The sequence below is a fragment of the Benincasa hispida genome, chromosome 3 (assembly GCF_027475165.1).
Source record: "Benincasa hispida cultivar pf3 chromosome 3, pf3_genome.v1.1, whole genome shotgun sequence".
In the NCBI taxonomy this organism is placed as follows: Eukaryota; Viridiplantae; Streptophyta; class Magnoliopsida; order Cucurbitales; family Cucurbitaceae; genus Benincasa; species Benincasa hispida.
Window position 1 is genome coordinate 31761532 of NC_143480.1, and position 19310 is coordinate 31780841.

At 30.9% G+C, this 19310-nt stretch overlaps 1 long non-coding RNA gene and 1 other non-coding gene across 22 annotated transcripts; one reads left to right on the forward strand and one right to left on the reverse strand.

Annotated features, from left to right (window-relative positions):
- Positions 1-459: 459 nt before the first annotated feature.
- On the reverse strand, positions 460-4951 carry LOC150037197 (uncharacterized). 21 transcript variants are annotated; one of them, XR_016528240.1, is made up of 6 exons: positions 4517-4948; positions 4143-4354; positions 3804-3859; positions 3091-3187; positions 2057-2075; positions 460-742 (listed from the first exon to the last, which is right to left on the reverse strand). It is a non-coding gene; the product is annotated as an uncharacterized LOC150037197 (long non-coding RNA). The 21 variants fall into 21 exon arrangements; XR_016528234.1 differs by having other exon boundaries at positions 1995-2075; XR_016528235.1 differs by having other exon boundaries at positions 2057-2080.
- Positions 4952-10856: 5905 nt separating this feature from the next.
- TRNAN-GUU (transfer RNA asparagine (anticodon GUU)) lies at positions 10857-10930 on the forward strand. Its single transcript has one exon. It is a non-coding gene; the product is annotated as a tRNA-Asn (tRNA).
- Positions 10931-19310: the final 8380 nt, after the last annotated feature.

Consider the following 19310-nt stretch of genomic DNA (forward strand, 5'->3'; position numbering starts at 1 on the left):
AAGCGAGAGTAATATTGTCTCATCCATGAACTTGGAGCCAAGCCAAATCTCACATCGAAACACTACAAGAATTCTGGGCTTTAATGTCGGTTTAAAATCGACATTGAAGATCGTATTATAAAATATCTTTAATGTCGATTTTAAACCGACATTGTACACCATTTTCAATGTCGGTTTAAAACAGACATTAAAGACAACTGACATTAAAGACCTTTTATAACACGATCTTCAATATCGGTTGTCAACCGACATTAAAATCCTTTAATGTCAGTTTTAAACCGACATTGAAGCCCATAATTCTTGTCCCCTTTTTTTAAATACCATTGTCCAATCCATTTTTAATGTCGATGAAAAAGTTAAAAACGACATTATATGTCTCATGTTGGGTCACAATGTACGAATAATAGCTAGCTCCCAAAGAGAATTGTTTTTATATATTAGGATCTCAACAAACACAAAAGTTTAAATCTAAGTCTTGCTTATAAAGTACGAGTAATAGTTAGCTCCCAAAGAGAATAACAAAATTTATACGTACAAAGCAGTAGTTCAAACAAACTTGAATTAATATTCTCATAAGCTAAAAGAAAGAAAAAAAGGCTAACAATCTCTTCAATCAAGCTCGTATTCCACTAAAGATTAATTGAATTGCGTGTAAAACGATTCTTTCAAAGTAAAGTTTGAGCTGCTGCTCCTCTGCCATAACTACTAGTTCCACTGCCAAAACCCGACCTTCCACCAGGACCTTGAGAAATTTTTAAGTATGACAACAATCAACAACACAATTGAGAAAAATATGATAAATATCACGATTGCAAGAGTTGAAAAAGAATAGCTTCAAAATATAAATCCAGAACTTCAAAATTTGTAAACAAACTTGCAACTTCATTTAAATCTTATAAAGAATCCACACAATAAATTCAAGAAAGGAGTTCTTTTTTCATTTTAGATTTCTTAGGCAACTAGACCAATCATATTAACCAAACAAGTTTAAGAGGAAAATAGATCATGCGCAAGTGTATGCCACAAAGGAAATCACTCATAACAAGTTGCTTGTGGTTAATAAACGCAATACAATCTTATTTTGCTTGCTTCAAATTGGGTAAAGTGAATCCTCCCTTGGAGAATGGAACAACTTCTTCCACTAGCTTTTACAGAAATTTGAACTTGATCATTTTTCAACAATTTCTTATTTCCAGAAAAATACACCAACTAAGCAAGAGTGCCTACAAGAAATGCGGAGATTTATCCCTAAACTAAATTCCAGGTAAGATCAAAGCAAAGTAAAAAAAGAAAAGAAAAAAGAAAGAAAGAAGGGGAGAATGTAATAGGATGATCCAATAGAAAATTAGAACTTCAAACTAAAATTCCATTACCACAAAAAGAACAAAATTTGAATAGCTTAAGTTCCTTCTCCATCCAAATTTAACATGTAGTTCTATGGAGCAATAACAAGATCTAAACATCAAACAATCAACCAATAGATCAGGATTTACACATAACTAAGTTAAGAAAATACCTCTCTCTTCTTGCATTTCTCATAAACATCAAAATGATATTCTTGACATTTAGTGTTTGGAAAAAGAGATTTTCTCTAATGCGAAATTGAATTTTGTTGCTTCTTCAAGTTCATAAATTGTTCCGAAACAATAATAGAAACAATTGCATAACACTTCTATTTCTCAAAAATTATGAAATGACTCCACAAATCCCTACACTACCCTATGTGAAGAATGTCTGAAGAAACGTCTTCCAAAATTATATATACTCACATAATTATTAAACTATTGCCAAAATATAAGTTATAACTTGAAATAAACTAACATCCAAAAACATGTCATATCACAGACAGAATCAATTAACAAGCAAAACATCAAAAAACATGTCATATTACAAGCATACACTCTTAACAAAGGGACATTCAAGCAGAAAAACAAATGGTCCTATCAACACTAAATATCCAATAGAATGAATATAAACTATTTTGCTGACATTACCTTCTTTTGAATTCAATAGATCATGGAAGTGAGGGAGATGACATAATGGATAACCAAATTACCTTCTTTTGAATTCCAAGACTGACCTACACGGAGAGTTTCAATATACATCATGTTATGGTAGAGGAAGAGATTGAGAGAACACAAATGTGAGGCAACTTCAATCAATATGAACTAAAGCTAAACTCGTAGGATTATAACTAAGGAAGCAGGAGTTTTCTTGAAACAGACACAATTCTCTTAAATTCTTATAATACTAAAACATTCTCCCTCTCAACAAACAAACAAACAAACAAAATAGAGGCTTACAATGACGAGCATTTTGATTATTCTCATTCCCCTACAAAACTCTTTCAATACATATATTTAAGAATCTACAAGAACAATAGATGAAATATGGAGTGCTTTCTTGGACATACAAGAAAAATAGATAGAAAAAATATTATTATCGAAAGGTCTACAATAACAATATTTACATCTTTAGGGTTGCTAAAGCACATTTGACAAGAACAAGACTTAGGACAACCACTGATGTAGCTAAAAAGAAATGAAAAACAAAAAAAAAAACAAAAAAAAAAATCAAAATCAAGCTACCATCGAACATAACAGCTCACTATCGTAATAATTTCATAATGGCAACATCTTCTTTAATAAATTCTAGTAAAAAAAAGCCCAACACAACATGTTTGATGGTGGCTTAGATCATTCCTATTTCATTTTATAAAAGCGAATGGTTTCTTTAACTCCAAGCATCACGCAAACAGAAAAGCAAGAACTTTGAAGAAATGGACCGCCAAACTCATACTCTCATTGTACTATTAATCATAAATCATTCTCATTTCATTTTATCACAAAAGAGGTACAACAAGTGTCACACATGGAAATAGAGGTGGAGAACAAAACCAAAAGCAAATTGGAGAAGCCAAGAAAAGCAAAACATTTGAAAAATAAATGAACAAAGAAACAAAATTGTTTCTTATGATACAAATCAGCGGAAGAAGGTAAAATTGGATGACCACCATGAATCCATAAATTTATAAACTCAAACAACTTAATGAAAATAAACAAACTTTATGAACTCAAGCAAGATTCCTACCTACTTAGCAGTTTCGAGAATATCACACATTTCTCTCATTACTTTCTTATAACATCGTTGCAAGTTGTGACATGCTGGACAACTGTTGCAATTATGCCTGCAAATGTAATTCTATGATTGCATTATTCCACCCTTGCATTATTCTCGACTTTCTAGCATTAATTTATAGAACTTAAACACCATGGATCAATTTTAGGTAGTGTATAATGATTGTTTTAGCTATAAACCCATACAATTTATTCAAAATTCTAAATAATAACGGACTCCAATTATGTAAAATAAAATTTATAGAATAGTTACAAAAAAGTTTTTGAAATTGAAGTCTAAAGCGAAACATGATAATGAACAAGAGATCAAAGCTCATTTAAAACCTTCTCTTATTCTCTACTATGCATAACTGAATAAATACAGTATTTTCATACTCTCAAGAAACAAATCTCTTTAACAGTAATCACAAACTACAAAATAACTCTAAACAACCCGGTTCATAATAAATTAACCTCATAACACATTAATTTCAAGTACTAGAAATATTCAGTGAAATTTGAAATGCCACATCAGAAATCGACAAATGTATTCTGTTTAAGTCATAGCAATACAGTTTCTCATCAACTTACCAAAGTATAGCCTTGAAAAATGCTTTGTTTAAGAAATTTATCTAACCAAATACAAAAAAATAAAATCGATAGTTGCCACCTAGCAATCTAATTTACCTCATCTTCACTGAATCTTTTGGCCTTGCATATTTTTTCAAAAAATTTTCCCCCAACTGCATATTCCATAATTATAAGCAAATATGTGTGAGTGAGTTATGACTTGTATAAAAAAAATCTATTTGAACAGAAATTTAACAAGAAAATATGTTTTATAAATAAAAGTGAAGTTACTAAACATAAAAAGAGCAAAAACATACTAAAACTAACATAGTTTAGTAAAAATAAAAACATATATATGTTTAATCAATAATATAAAGATTTTCTAAACCCCAAAAAGATAGGAAGAAGCTGAAAACTGGTGTTACAACAAAAATAAATATACATTCTACCATCTACCTATCGATAGTCAATATGAAACTACTTTCTAATCTGAGTGAAAAGCTTAGGAGGTTTTCCAGCTCCTCCAACTCCACCAGTGGCAACACCAAAAGCGAGAAATCAACACTTCCTTACTGACTACCGAACGACCCAAATCCACTTGCAAAGCCTCCACCTGGTAGCTATTCTAATTTCTACATGCCCCAATTTTGCGTTGACACTTTATAGATCTACAAATGAAAACTAACCTAGTTTAGCAAATGATTTCAAGACAAAAAGAAAAAGTGCAAAGAATGGAAAGCAATAAGAAAATCAAAGATTGAATGGATCTGATCCAAAGCTCGAAGATTGGAACATATCTGAGCTGAGATCGAGTTCAAAGAATGACGAACCTCAACGACTGCATGATTCAACAACTGGCAGACCTGGACGATGAGGATATACATAACGTTGGATCTGCATGTTGAGGGGTTGGGCTACGCCGGTTCTGCACGTCTAGGGGCTGGGCTACAACAAATTTGCACATAAAGGGGTTGGGCTACCAATGGATCTAAACGATGAGCGGCTGCACAAATCTGAAAATATGCACTACGACGAGCTGCACGAAGAGTGGCTACCAGATCTGAATCTCTGGACGGATCTACATGGTGACCGACGTTGAGCTGACGTTGACGGACGGATCTGCACAACATCAATGACGACTTGAAAGATTTGGTGGTGATGGCGCACTGACAGGGATGGTGAAGGATTGCCGGCGAGAGGAGGGTTTTTGGGAGAGGAACTTTTGTGAGAAAGGAGGTTGAAGAATGATAGTGAAATGAAAAAGAGAGATTTTTTACTGAAGTTAAAAAAATAAATGGGAATCTTTAATGTTGGTTTTAAACCGACATTGTAGCCTATCTTCAATGTAGGTTTAAAATTTCAATGTCGGTTTAAAATCGACATTAAAGATCCATTTTTTTAAAAACCGACATTATACATCTGGTTTCACTTTTTCCATCCGACATTAAAGCCCAAAATTCTTGTAGTAAAAAGATAGGAGACTTCACAAATTTTAAGATACATGAGTTATTTTTCTCTCATTATCAATTAATTTTGAGATGAAAATATGCACAAATATTTAAAATTCATATAACCGTGAAATAAGATCTCCAAATAAAATAGAACCTAAATTCCATAACACAAACCGATATTTTCTTATGCTTAGACCTTTCACATGTAACATCAAATACATTTAACTTAATGAGTAAATCAATACAAAAATGTAACATCAAATACATTTAACTTAATGAGTAAATCAATACAAAAATGTGCTTATATGAGATCATGTTTATATTTTTACACACACAAAATTCAACTGTGTTTGTGTTTCTTTGTTTTTTTCTTTTTAATATTCTAAAAGAAAGACATTTATTTTTTTAAAAAAATTGCAAAATTGCAAAATTTTCTTTAATACCCAATTTAACCATTTGTTTGTTTTATATACACATGTCGACTAATCATGAAAAAATAAATTGGTGCAAAACAAATTAAATAGTTTATTATATTGTAATTTATATAGTTGCATGTTGCAACTATATGTTATTTCTCTTTCCAAAAAATTTTACAAAATATTTTCAATTTTATATATATATATATAGTTGTTGGTTTACACATCATTTATCAACCTTTTTTCTTAAAATATATTTGCCTATGGACCCAAAAATATATATATATATAAAAATAAAAAAATATATATATATATATATATTTACTAAGTCAAGACTTCAAAAGAAACAAAAGAGGGGAATTATCTTTCTCTTTCATTGCAAACAAGATAGAAATGGACAAATCACTTCTGTTTGTGTCCTAAAGATATAACCTTTAAAATAATTAGGGTTTAGGAGAAAACACCTTGGGATCTTTGGGATATTCCTTTGCTTTGTTTTCCCTTTTGGGTTTGGCCAATACTCTCTTAGTTCATCAATTGCATCATTTTGTAACAACTCCAATTTTCCCTCTTTGTGCATCTTAATAAGAATTAATTAAGGATAAATACATCCATCACTTTTAATACAAGCAATATATATCCTTTTACCCTCATTTGTGTATATTTATGAATTTGTCGTCTTAAATTACGACATGATATACATAATATCATTTAACTTCCCTTTTAAACAAGGACGTCCCGTTATGTTTAATAACATATTTTAATCATAATCTATATGAAATACAAACACGTCTAAAAATATTTATTATAATTTAAAAACTTCAATAAACGTCACTATATTAAAACACATAATTCACCATGTCGATCTTGTTATCATTATATTTTGGATGTTTTTCTCTCCTAGATCTATTTATTCGAATGAAGTAACTGAAAGACATTTTTTTAATTGGTCGATAATTTTGAAGCCACTTTGTATAAATTAAACAGAATGGTAAATAAAACAATAATTTAAAGTATATTTTATTCCAACAATCAATTAGAAATCCAATTATTGAATGTATATTTGTTGTAATATTCAATAAGGATGGAATAAAGTGAACTGCAAATAAAACTAAACCAAGGGTTCCTCAAAACATGATTAAGGAAATTATAATTTCGAACCCTTAAATCAGAGGCCAGCCAACTTTTATTTTTGAGATTTTAATTGTTTATGTTTCGCAATGTTCTTGTAGTTCACATGAATGTCGTAAGTAGGCAGGGATGTATTCAAAATTATGTTAAATTACAATTAACTTTAGTTTCTTTCAAATTTGTAACAATTAATTTAGCGTGTAAGCCCATTTGATAACAATTTGATTTTTGTTTTTGAAAATTAAAACTTCTAGACACTATTTTCACCTCAAAAATTTAAAAACTAACAAAAAAGTAGTTTTTAATTTTTTTTTTTTTTTTTTTTTTTTTTTTGGAATTTGACTAAGATTTCAATCATTGAATTTAAGAAATATGTAAATCATTGTAAGAATGAGGAGGAAATAGACTTAATTTTTAAAAACTAAAAACAAAAAAATAAAATGACTACCAAAGGGACCTAAATTTTTAAGTGTCTAATAATTTTTTTTTTAAAACTTTTACTTTGTGTGTCTAATAGATCTTTCAACTTTGAATTTTGTATTTGATAGGGTTTGTAAAATATATATATATATAATAATAATTTTTTTAAAAAAAGATTTAATTGATTATTAATTTAATAGATTTAAAATAGATTATTATGTCTGATGGAATCTCAACGAATGTAATTTTATGTTTGGTAGATACATGAATTCAGGGAAAAAGAAAAGTATATATGTTGAATAAGTTAATCAAGGACCTATGTGTTAGACATAAAATTAAAAATTTTAGAAATTTATTAGACACAAAATTAAAAGTTGAAGTATCTCTTAAAAGAAATTTTGTAAAGCTCATGAACTTTTAATGGACAGAAAAATCGAAAGTTTACAAATCTATTAACATGTTTAAGAAAGTTCATAGACTATAAACTTGTAATTTAACCTAAAGACTAAAGCATATATTAATCCAAAACATTATATTGAAATTTAAAATAATTGTTTCTTAGGCTTTATATGTAAGTAAATTTAATTTGTGATAGTTTACATTTAAAATAATACTTATAATTACTTTTATAATAAACATATCTAATAAAAAATATATAAAATAAAAAAATAAATAAAAGACCTACGTTTTTTTTTCTCTAATTTTCTAATTAGAGTCTAATAGAGTTGGTTAGAGAAAGAAAGAATATAATTGGAATGTACTGATTATTAACAACTAGGTAGGTTGGTGAGAACTTAGGACAAGTATACCACCAACCAGACACAACTACATCATAACTTTAATGTTAAAAATTAATCTTCACAATTAAATTAATAAGCCCATTCTTTTCTAATTTCATAATTAATCATATATATGACTTAATTCCAATATGCTTCCAAAACAATCATCCATTTTATAACTCCCATTCTTTAATATATTTATATACATATATATTTGGATTTTAAAATTGTTTTTAAATTTTCTAACTATATCCTACCATTTGTAAGTAATCTAATTTTTCATAAATTTTGCACATAAATAATCCTAACTAAAGTCTTTCAAGGTAAATTTTCGTTCTAACTATTAGCTTTAACACCAACATGTAGTAATTTAATTAAAAATATTAGCAACTTTTGTTAAAACTTGGTTTCAAACCTTCAAATTAAAACAACACTACTAAAATTAAAAATAGAAACAAAATATATTGTGTTCTTATTACACGAGATAGAGTGTTGAACTAGTTGCTAGAGAGAGTACGAAAAAAGATCAAATTTGAATTTGTAGTAATAAAGATATTTTGTAATTCAGTAATTACTCTTGGCTCTTTTAATTGATTTTCAAAGTTTTATACGTCGCTTATTGAAATATATTTCTAGATTCCAATACATTGAATTCTAGATAGATGTTAAGAAGCACGATCTAAAAAAAATACAAGATATGGTCCAAATGCACTATTGTAACTCTAAATACTCAACAATTTAGACTAAACATTTTGTCAACTATCTTATTTTGTTCTTCTTGAAAATAATAAGGGGACGTTTGGGGTAAGGAATTGGTTATTATAATCTTAGGTTATTATAGTTGGATTATAATAGTTTGTATTTGGGGTATAGATTATTTTAGTTTGGGTTATAACCGTATGTGTTTGAGGTGTAAACTATTTTAGCTTGAGAAAAAAATAGTAAATACTGTAACAAAGAATAAAAAAATAATGAAAACTATGACAAATAGTAAATACTGTAGCAAATAAGAGTTTTAAAATAGTATTAACGGTAGTTAATTGGAGAATACAAAATAATATTTATTGTAGCAAGAAGTGGTTATTATGTTCTTAGGATAGTTTTTCCCTAAACAAACCTAGGAAATAAGAAAATATAATATTGAAAATGTTGGTGACATAATTATCAAGTTGTATCCTAGTAAATTTAACAATGGAGTTAGATGTAGAGATTTTACTAGACATGTTTAATTAAGCGAAAATTTTTGAAGAAAAATACGTACGTGTTCTTCGTATTTTTTCAGCTAACTATAATTTGCCACGTAACACTTTTTAAAAAAAAACATTTAGCATTTTCTTTGTTGTGTCATGTGAACTAGACTAAAAAAAATAGGTTCAACTCAAGTATATATTTTTTTGTAATTAAATTATGACTCCAATTGGTTTCCAACCTTCATTTTTTTTTTATATATATATAAATGAAATGAAATGAATACTTTGTCTCATTGTATGTCTTTGTTAGGATTAAAGAAAGGGTTTATTTGAAAGGGTTCCAAATCTCTTGGTACTTTTGTGCTGTTGTCTCCCTCTGATGATGTAATAAATAAACGAATCATATTCTAATTCCAAGTATATGCCATTATTTTATTTATATACATTACATAAGCCTTAACAATTTTAAGAATCTATTATTATTTTAATTTAATGGGTACTTTACATGACGTTCAGGTGACAGATTCTCATTTACAACTAATTTATTTTAATAAACATCGAAGAAAGGGAAACTTAATTAAAAACCAAACCAAGGCTTTTTCCCAAGTGATGTTGCCATTTTCGATTATTATTTTTATATTAAAAAAATATATCATCGTGTTATTTATACTTTAAGGTTTGTTAAATTTTAAATTTTATATTTTCAAATATTTAATTATTATTATTATCGTTTAATTAATTTCGATAAAAATTAATTTTGAAGAACTAAATTTAAGATTTATTAAAAATATACGGACTAAAATTAAACATTGACGAATAGAGTATTTTAACTTTATTTTTTAGACTTGGGGACCATTAATTATTATGTTAACATGTATGATAAATATATATGATCATAGATAGTTAATCATCTCATATGGCTTCAATATTGATTTTTTAAAATGTAATTGGGGTCGATTTGAGTTTTGGTTTTGTTGTTTGAAAAAGGAATATTTTCGTACATGCATAAAAGTTTGTCCTACTGAATATTTGAGATAATTATTCAAAAATCAGTTTGATCACACTTTGCTCTATATTTTGGACTCTGGTATTGATTTATAAAAATCACAGTAGGCTTAAAAGCTCAACAATCAACATGAACATGAGTTTTGCATTATAAATTTTTCAATTAATCACAATTAATACGATGTTTTACACATTTCTTTTAAGATAGATGAATTACTTCTTTTATTGTCAATTGATTTTGAAATAGAACTCTAACCTCAAAAGTATTAAGATTTCATGTTAAATAAAGAGTTCATATAATAGTGGAACTATACTTGCTTTCAATATTTATTCTTTCGTTACCATTTAAAACAGTTACAAAGCTTTTTTTCTTTTTTCTTTTTTTTTTTTTCACAAGGTTCAAAGTAAGTGGGCACGAGAATTTGTCATCTTGTTCATCATTTTAGTTGTTCCAACTCTGAGGGCATTTTTTATTGACTTTGTCCCTAAAAACTTTACTTTTAATTTAGAAAAATACTTTTTCAAGTAATCAAAAAAGTCAATCTCGAAACATATCTTTAAAATCTATTTCAAATAGAGTCTTTGCTACTCTATCTAAAAAAATTTCTTTCACATTAAAACTTTAAACTTATTTAACTATTTGAATAAAATATTTACAAATACCCTCTTAGGGTTGCTTATGTTTTAGACCAATATGATTCCCCATGATGCCCTTTTTCACTCCTATTTTTCTAAATTATTAAATTATATATCAAATATATGAATATTTGAACAATAAGCTGGAATAGCTCAGTTGGTTAGAGCGTGTGGCTGTTAACCACAAGGTCGGAGGTTCAAGCCCTCCTTCTAGCGTTTTTTTTCCTTCTCTTTTGAAAAACATATATTTAAAATATAATATAAGCTCATCTAAAGGGTTGAACTTGGCTGAAAAGAGAGCCAAATGCAGATTGGTTACAACTTACAAGTTACAACTCATCAAATGCTGTCTAAAGAAATGCCAACTTTTTTTTTTCTTTTCTTTTCTTTTTTAAGAATCTAAAGCCAAACCTTTACACTTGCTTAAAAAATTTGATTAAGGGTTCGTTTGGATTGACTTGAGAAAAGTATTTTTTTTTAAAAAAAAACTCATTTTTATTTAAACATTTTTTTTTTATAAAAACTATTTAAAATACACTTCAAAAGCTATTTTAATTGGATGTCAAACACTTCAATTTTTTTCAAAATGACTTATTTTTTGTCCCGTTTGATAATCATTGGATTTTTTATTATTGTTTTTTAAAATTAAGTCTATAGATACTATATCCATTTCCAAGTTTCTTCATTTGTTATCTATCTTTTACCAATAGTTTAAAAAACCAAGACAAATTTTGAAAACTAAAAAAGTAGCATTTAAAAACTTGTTTTTATTTTTGGAATTTGGTTAAAAAATCAATCATTGTACTTAAGAAAAATACAAATCATTGTAATATATGGGAAGAAAATAGCTTAATTTTCAAAAATAAAAAACAAAGAAGGAATGGTTACCAAACGAGACCTAAATTGTAAAAAAATGACTTAGAAAACATATACTTCCGTTTATTTGTTTTTTTTTTTTTTTTAAGAAATAAGTTGCAACTTTATATCTACTTTCAAGTTTGTTCTTAAAAAAGTTTCTGAATCTTTAAATGAAAGAATCAAATTTCTCACGGAAACGTGTGAACGTCGTGCAATTGGATTTCAATTTCAAAATTAACAAAAATATAGAGAAGAAAAATAGAATAAACATTATAAACAAAGCATGCTATTGGAGAGGAGGAGGGGAAAAGAAGAATCTTACTTTTGAAGAATTTCCCTCATCTTGTATATCCTCTCCAAAAGTCATGAACAACATGAACTCTTCTGCACGTACATCTTGAAGAATTTTCTTCTTTTCGTAAATCCTCTCCAAAAGTCATGAACAACATGAACTTTTCTACATGCACACTAGAAATCAACCCCATGAACACCACTCACTTAGAACACTACTATTCTCAGAACAAGAGAATAAAGAAGTGTGGTCTCCTTATTTTATTTTTGGGAGAAAGGTAAAGGCAGAAGGATTGAGAGAGAGTAAAAGAGTTTTTTTTTTCCTTTTCTGAGAGAGTTGTCACGCCCCCTCCTGAGTTTGCCTCTATCACCCGAGAGGCGGCGTGAAGACAACAAATATCACTCTATTGTGATGCCCACTACCCATCTAACCTTTCACACTAAACAAATTTTATAAAAACATAACAATTAACTAGAAAATAATTATTTGTCACAACTGATAATGTTTTACAGGATTATGTTTATGCTCCTTTGGGTTTATCACAATTATAACTATCTACAAGAAAAAACTCAAAGCTAATGTTGTTGATGTGACAGATTCTGACCATGGGTGATGTTCCTAGAATGACTTTCCTTGCTACCCCCCGGGGGGGTGGTGGGTGGTGGGTTAGAACTCAGTGAGATCTTTTATAGAACATACTTTTGGTTTTTTAAATTTATTTTAGAAATGTTTAGCAGCAACCAGTCATTCAAACAGAATACAATAACAACTTTCAAGATAACATAAATTTTATGTATGTATTTCAAATCCTTCCCGATCAAATATATGTCCAAGGAAACAATCTCAATAACTAATACAACCCATCTAATGTGCACATGTCAATAATTCCCGCTGGACATACAAGCGAATGCTGACAACCCAAGTCAAAGCGAGCTGACAATCCCAGACAGACATTCTTGTCGTATGCTAGTAATTTCTAGGGTATAATTCTAGTTTCCAATGGATAAATAGTTAAAATATTGAAGGAACTTCGAATCGAGATCTAGTGAGCGGAAGCGGATCGTTCCAAATCCCATTGAGAAAGAAAACAAACACAATACAGTCTAAATGGAGACGATTATGCATAAACAGTAAATTACAACATACTTCTTTAAGGAACAAACAGGGATAGAGTATGTATACCTTTGAAGAACTCTTCTTCAAGTATCCATTGATCGTTCAACAACACGAATTCAAACGCAACGATCAGAACATGATCTCAAAGAACTTCTAAATGAATCTAGATCTCAATCGAGTCCAACTCAATCCTCGAAATCGTATAGACGAAATACTCGATCATTTAGAAAGATGAAGCCTATCATATAGACTTTGCTACTCGGTCGTGTAGCAACAAGTAAGCGAGTAACTATCGTATAGTAAACTTGTAACTCAATCGTGTATGCTCTCTATGCTATAATGTATCAAATACATCAAATCAATTATATCACATATAGTTGAATTTTCTCTTGTTAATTTGAACACTTCAAATTAACCCAAAATCTGATTCTCAAATTGAACCCATTGAGCTACAAAGGGGACCCCATGGACCTATAGTTTAAAGCTCCAACGGTACGTAAATAACTGATTAAACTTTTTAATCACGAGATCCATCATCCGTTAACTGTTGGTCACTCCACTAAAGACCGACAACTGCACTCTTCGTACTACAGATATATTTCTGTGTCCATATAACCAATCAACAGTGTGATGACCCTTCACAAATCGCTTGTAAGTACAACTGGGTCAATTCACCGTTTTTCCCTGTGTAGTTACATCTAACTCCTTAAGTACCACTGATTCCTTTAATGAACAATAAGTCATAGTCCTACTATGACTAAGTTCTTTCAGGCCAGGAGAGGGTGTGGCTACTATGTTCATGACCTGAAATCAGCCCTTAAGGGAGTAATTTATTTACTTACCATTGCTTCAGGGAAGGAGTGAATTCCATCTTATGTAGCTGAGTTCCCAGCTCCTCAATCAGACGAACCCCAAAATGGTAGACTAGTTGAATTGGCAATCTGGCCACTCTCACTCATACAAATCAAAGGACTGCCCTCATAGGTAGGAGTTCCCAACTCACTCAAGATTAAGGTCATGTCACCTATGGTCATTCTAGTGAAATGTAAATCTCAATTATTAACGATGTTATATAAAGAGACTAATCATTTCGTGGTCCAGTCTTATACAAATTCTTTGTATAGGATACCCCCGCTCGCATGTCTTCACATGAATGGTCAGGATCAGACCATTTATAGCCTTTATAACACTTGTAATATCTATAAAGCGGGTCGTATCTGTAGTGTCAACAGGACAAGGTATCCCTCATTTATCCATCTACTACAAACCATTTAGGTTATCACTTAAGGCATGATCCATTTGTATGTCTCCACATACATGCTTAAGTTACATGAAATAACCATGGATCTTAGTTTATTGGATTTGAGTAAATGCCTAAAAATAACATTTATTTTATTAATAACAATATGTTTACAAAATGTTTACAAACTACAAGACTACTGTTGTGGAATGGGCGTAAAGCTAGTTTGTATCACTTCCGCATGGGGCTGCCCAACACATGTGCTTGAGGCTAATCCAAAGAAATTAGAACCACGATCGAGGTTTTGCCGGTTCTGCCTCTTTGTAGGCTACCCCAAAGGTACATGAGGGGGTTACTTTTATGATCCTATGGAAAACAGAGTGCCTGTGTCTACGAACGTTACCTTCTTGGAGGAGGATCATATTAGGGAGCACAGTCCACATAGTAAGATCGTATTACGTGAACTTTCTAACAAAATTACTGAAATTTCAACAAGAGTTATTGAAGAGCCTGCTCCATCAGCAAGAGTTGTTGATGGTAGTTCATATGGTAGGTTAGTTCCACCTCAAGAGTTGAGGGAACTTCGACGTAGTGGGAGGGTTGAGAACCCACTTATTTGCTATATGGGTTTACGAAAATCCTGGCTATGGTAGCTGATGGAGAGGTTGAGGATCGTTGTCTTATCATAAGGCAATAGAGGATGTTGACCGGAATGAATGGGTCAAAGCCATAGATCTCGAGATGGAGTCGATGTACTTCAACTCAGTATGGGATCTTATAGATCGACCTGATGGGGTAAAACCTATAGGTTGCAAATGGATCTACAAGAGGAAACGGTGTGCCGATGGGAAGGTGCAAACCTTCAAGGCTAGATTTGTGGCAAAGGGTTATACCTAGGTAGAGGGATTCAACTATGAGGATACTTTTTCACATGTTGCCATGTTGAAGTTTATTTGTATCCACCTATCCATTGCCGCATTTTATGACTATGAGATATGGAAAATGGACGTCAAGACTGCTTTTCTGAATGTTAATCTTGAGAAGACCATTTATATTAGGGGTGGCATGTTAGACCGAAAAACCGACATGATCAACCCAAACCGGTCGGAATGGAGTCGGACGGTCAAAAATATACTCAGAGCAGTCAGGGTCGATTTTTGGTTTTTCGAATCGAATCTAGCGACGGTTGGGGCGACCCGACCCAACCGGTTTATTTGAAGTATATATATATATATATAATGTTATTTTAAAAAATTAGGGTAAATTTTATTAGTTTACTTCGCGTTCGCTGCACCCGTAGTCCGTATGCACGACTTCGCTGCACCACACGCCCTTCTTTCTTCTTCGTTCGACCCGGCAGGCGACAGCCAACTTCGTCTTCTTCGTTCTAGACTTCCAAACTTCCAGTCCAACCGGCAGCCAACATCGTTCCAGTTAGAACTTCTTCTTCGTTCCAGCCGGCAGACTTTCAGTCCAACTTTCTTCTTCTTTCTTCTGCAGGTCCGTATCTTCATCTTGATATCTTCCATTCTGGCCGTTTCAATGTATTGTAGATTGTAGATTTCAGCTGTTTCAATGGGAATTAGTTTGATTTATGGATGTGTAGGTAGTGACTGACTGATTGTAATTTATTGTAGATTGTACACAGTGGCCACAAAAATGGAAATTAGTTTTCTAAAACAATTGTCGAAGCCATACTTAGTGTGCATGAACTTAACAATCTTGCTGAGTTTATGTAAAGCTAAAATACTTTGAGTTTTGTGAATTGTGATACTTACGTCTGACATGGTGTGGTTCAGCTACATGGATTCAACAGATATGAAGTTTGATGGAACTGCAACTAATGCTTCAAAAAATGAACGAGATGCAGAAGAAACGGATGCTGATACAAATATCGTTGATATTGATTCAGTAAATGAGACATCAGATGTTCCAAATCCATCAATAAGAAGGAAGACTATGAAAAAAATCCATGGTTTGGGATCATTTTGAGAGGCTAAAAGGTGATCCTAAATACTCCCATGCTCAATGTAACTACTGTGGAGTTGTCTATGCATGTCATTCTAAACGTAATGGTACTGGGACTATGAAGATCATTTGGAAAATAGTAAACATTAGCTTTCAAAACTAAAGACAAAGACAATGTTGGGGATAATACGTCACAACTTATATATGAGTCATATAGTTTAGAGAGTTGTCGGGAAGCGTTGGTTGAAATGGTAATTGTTGACAAATTGCCATTCAAGTTTGTGGAGGGTAAAGGATTTAAGAAATTTGTCGATAGATTAACATGTGCAAGTCAACTTAGATTTGTTGTTCCATCTCGATTTACTGTGGCTAGAGATGTGCTTAAGTTGTATGTTAATGAGAAAAAACATTTGAAAGACATGTTTGTGAACAAGAAGTATAGAGCTTCTCTCATTATGGATTGTTGGACATCGGGACAAAATATAAATTACATGGTATTAATTGTCCATTTCATAGATTTTGATTGGAGATTACATAAAAGGATACTTAGTTTTTGTCCAATTGAGAATCATAAAGGTGATATTATTGGTAAAACCATTGAAAAGAATTTGAAGGATTGGGGCATTGAAAGGGTAATGATTTTGACTGTTGATAATGCAAGTTCGAATGACATTGCCATTGCTTATCTTCTGAAAAGATTCAATAAGGGATTATTGTTTGGTAGATAATTTCTGCATGTTCGTTGTTGTGCTTATATTTTAAATCTCATATTATGTAATACTTTTAAGGAATATAATGATTTCATTGAAATGATTAAATATGATGTACGATTTATAAGATCTTCTTCTGCATGTTTTTTTAAATCTAAAAAGTGCATTGAAATTGAAAAAATTTCTTGTAAGAGTTATGTGTGTTTTGATGTTCCCACTAGATGGAACTCTACATATTTGATACTTTAGGCAGCTATGAAGTTTGAAAAGGCTTTTGATAGATTAGAAGATGAAGATGCTTCTTATAGACATGATTTGTCACCAAATAAGGAAGATTGGACAAATGCTAAGATGTTGATTAGGTTTTTAATGATCTTTTATGATGTGACATTGAAAATTTCAGGGTCTTTGTACACCACTTCAAATATGGTTTTTTATCAGATTACAGTGATTCAGAATTGTATATGTTTGAATACTGGTAATGCAAATGCAATGCTAGTTAGAATGGCCAATAGCATGAAGGCCAAATTTGAGAATTATTGGGGGAACAATGGAAAAAATAATCTATTATTGCATGTTGCTATTGTGCTAGATCCTCGAAAAAAGCTAAGGTTTGTATCTTTTTGCCTTAAAAAATTTTTTGGGCCAGAAGTTGCCAAATCTATGGGAAATATAGTGGAACAATGTTGTAGACGTCTCTTTCATAAGTACAGTACTACTTATACTCAGAGTGGGAATGGGAGTGGGAGTGGGAGTACTACTACTAATATACCAATTGTCTCAGCCTCGAAGACCATGATTGATTGTGATCCAACTGAAAAGCGGGTGAAGACTTTGTCTATGATACAATAGATCTTGATTTTGAAGGCGATGAGACTACACCTTTCAAACAGGGGTCAGAGATTGATATTTATTTGTTGGAAGCCAATGTTAAGAATAAAGGTGATTTTGACATACTTCAATGGTGGAAGAAGAACAGACATCGATTTAAGGTTCTTAGTCGTATGGCTAGAGATATTTTGGCAATTCCAGTATCTACTGTAGCATCTGAGTCGGCTTTTAGTACAAAAGGACGTGTTGTTGATTCATCACGTGTTCATTGGCTCCAAAAATAGTGGAGACTCTCATTTGTACTCAAAATTGGCTAAATTTTGTTCCAAGAGATCTTGAAGTTTTGCATGACATGGAAGAAGCTTCATTATTTGAAGAAGGTATTTATTTAATTGTTTAACTTTAAACTTTATTCATTTGTATTTTGTAGTTGTAACTTGTCAGTTTAAAATCTTAATGAGATTGTCTTTCTCTTCTTAATCTTAATTATATAGGATTCAAAGCGATTATGGACAATGAAAAAGACATTCAAGACCTTCCAGATTTGCAAAGTTGTTAGTTATCGATTAAGTATTTATCATTTGATTTTATTGTAATTTAGTTGTACTTGACAATTGACTTTATGTTGCAATTTTTAATTTGATTGTATGTGACTATGTGTCATGTGACATTTTTATTTGTCACGTACACTCTCGACTCTCATATTAGTTTTATTTTCAAATATATATGTAATATGTATTAGGAGTTCTTTAAGCAATTAAGCGAAGCGAACACAATCCCAAACAATGGACATGTTAATTGTTAAATATTAAGAGTTGTCAAATCAAATCATATCAATATCTTATTTTTAATACCTCTAGCTCTATTCCATAAGTACTAAAATGTGAAATAGTATCTTGAATTCTGAATCATAATCACAAATTAAGAGAGAAAATTAAACATGATTGATAAGGAAGTTAATAAATAGTTGATTTTTTATGTGTATTAAAAAATTTCTATTTATAACGATAATGATTTATAACTAAATATAACTTCTACTTAATAGCACTTTTTCCTAGAATTTTAATAAATAAATATAATTTCTTCAAAAGAAAAAAAAAAGAAAAGGAAAATGCAAACTGATTCTGGTCGGTTCGACGTTGGTTTGGTCAGAAAACCGACCCCGACCGACCGATGATCACCCCTAATTTATATGGTGCAGCCCGAGGGATTCATAGCCCAAGGTTAATAGCAAAAGGTTTGCAAACTGAATCAGTCCATTTATGGGCCGAATTTGACCAAAACATTTATGAACCTTGTGTCTACAAGAAAATCATCAACAGTTCAGTAGGTTTCCTAATATTGTATGTAGACGATATCCTACTTATTGGGAATGATGTAGGGCTATTAACATCAATTAATAACTGGCTAATGACTCAATTCCAAATGAAAGATTTGGGAGAGGATGCATTTCTTCTTGGTATTCAGATCTTTCAGGATCGGAAGAACAAAGTGTTAGCACTGTCTCAAGCATCATACATTGACAAGATGTTGCTCAAGTACTCGATGCACAACTCCAAAAGAAGCCTACTGCCTTTCAAG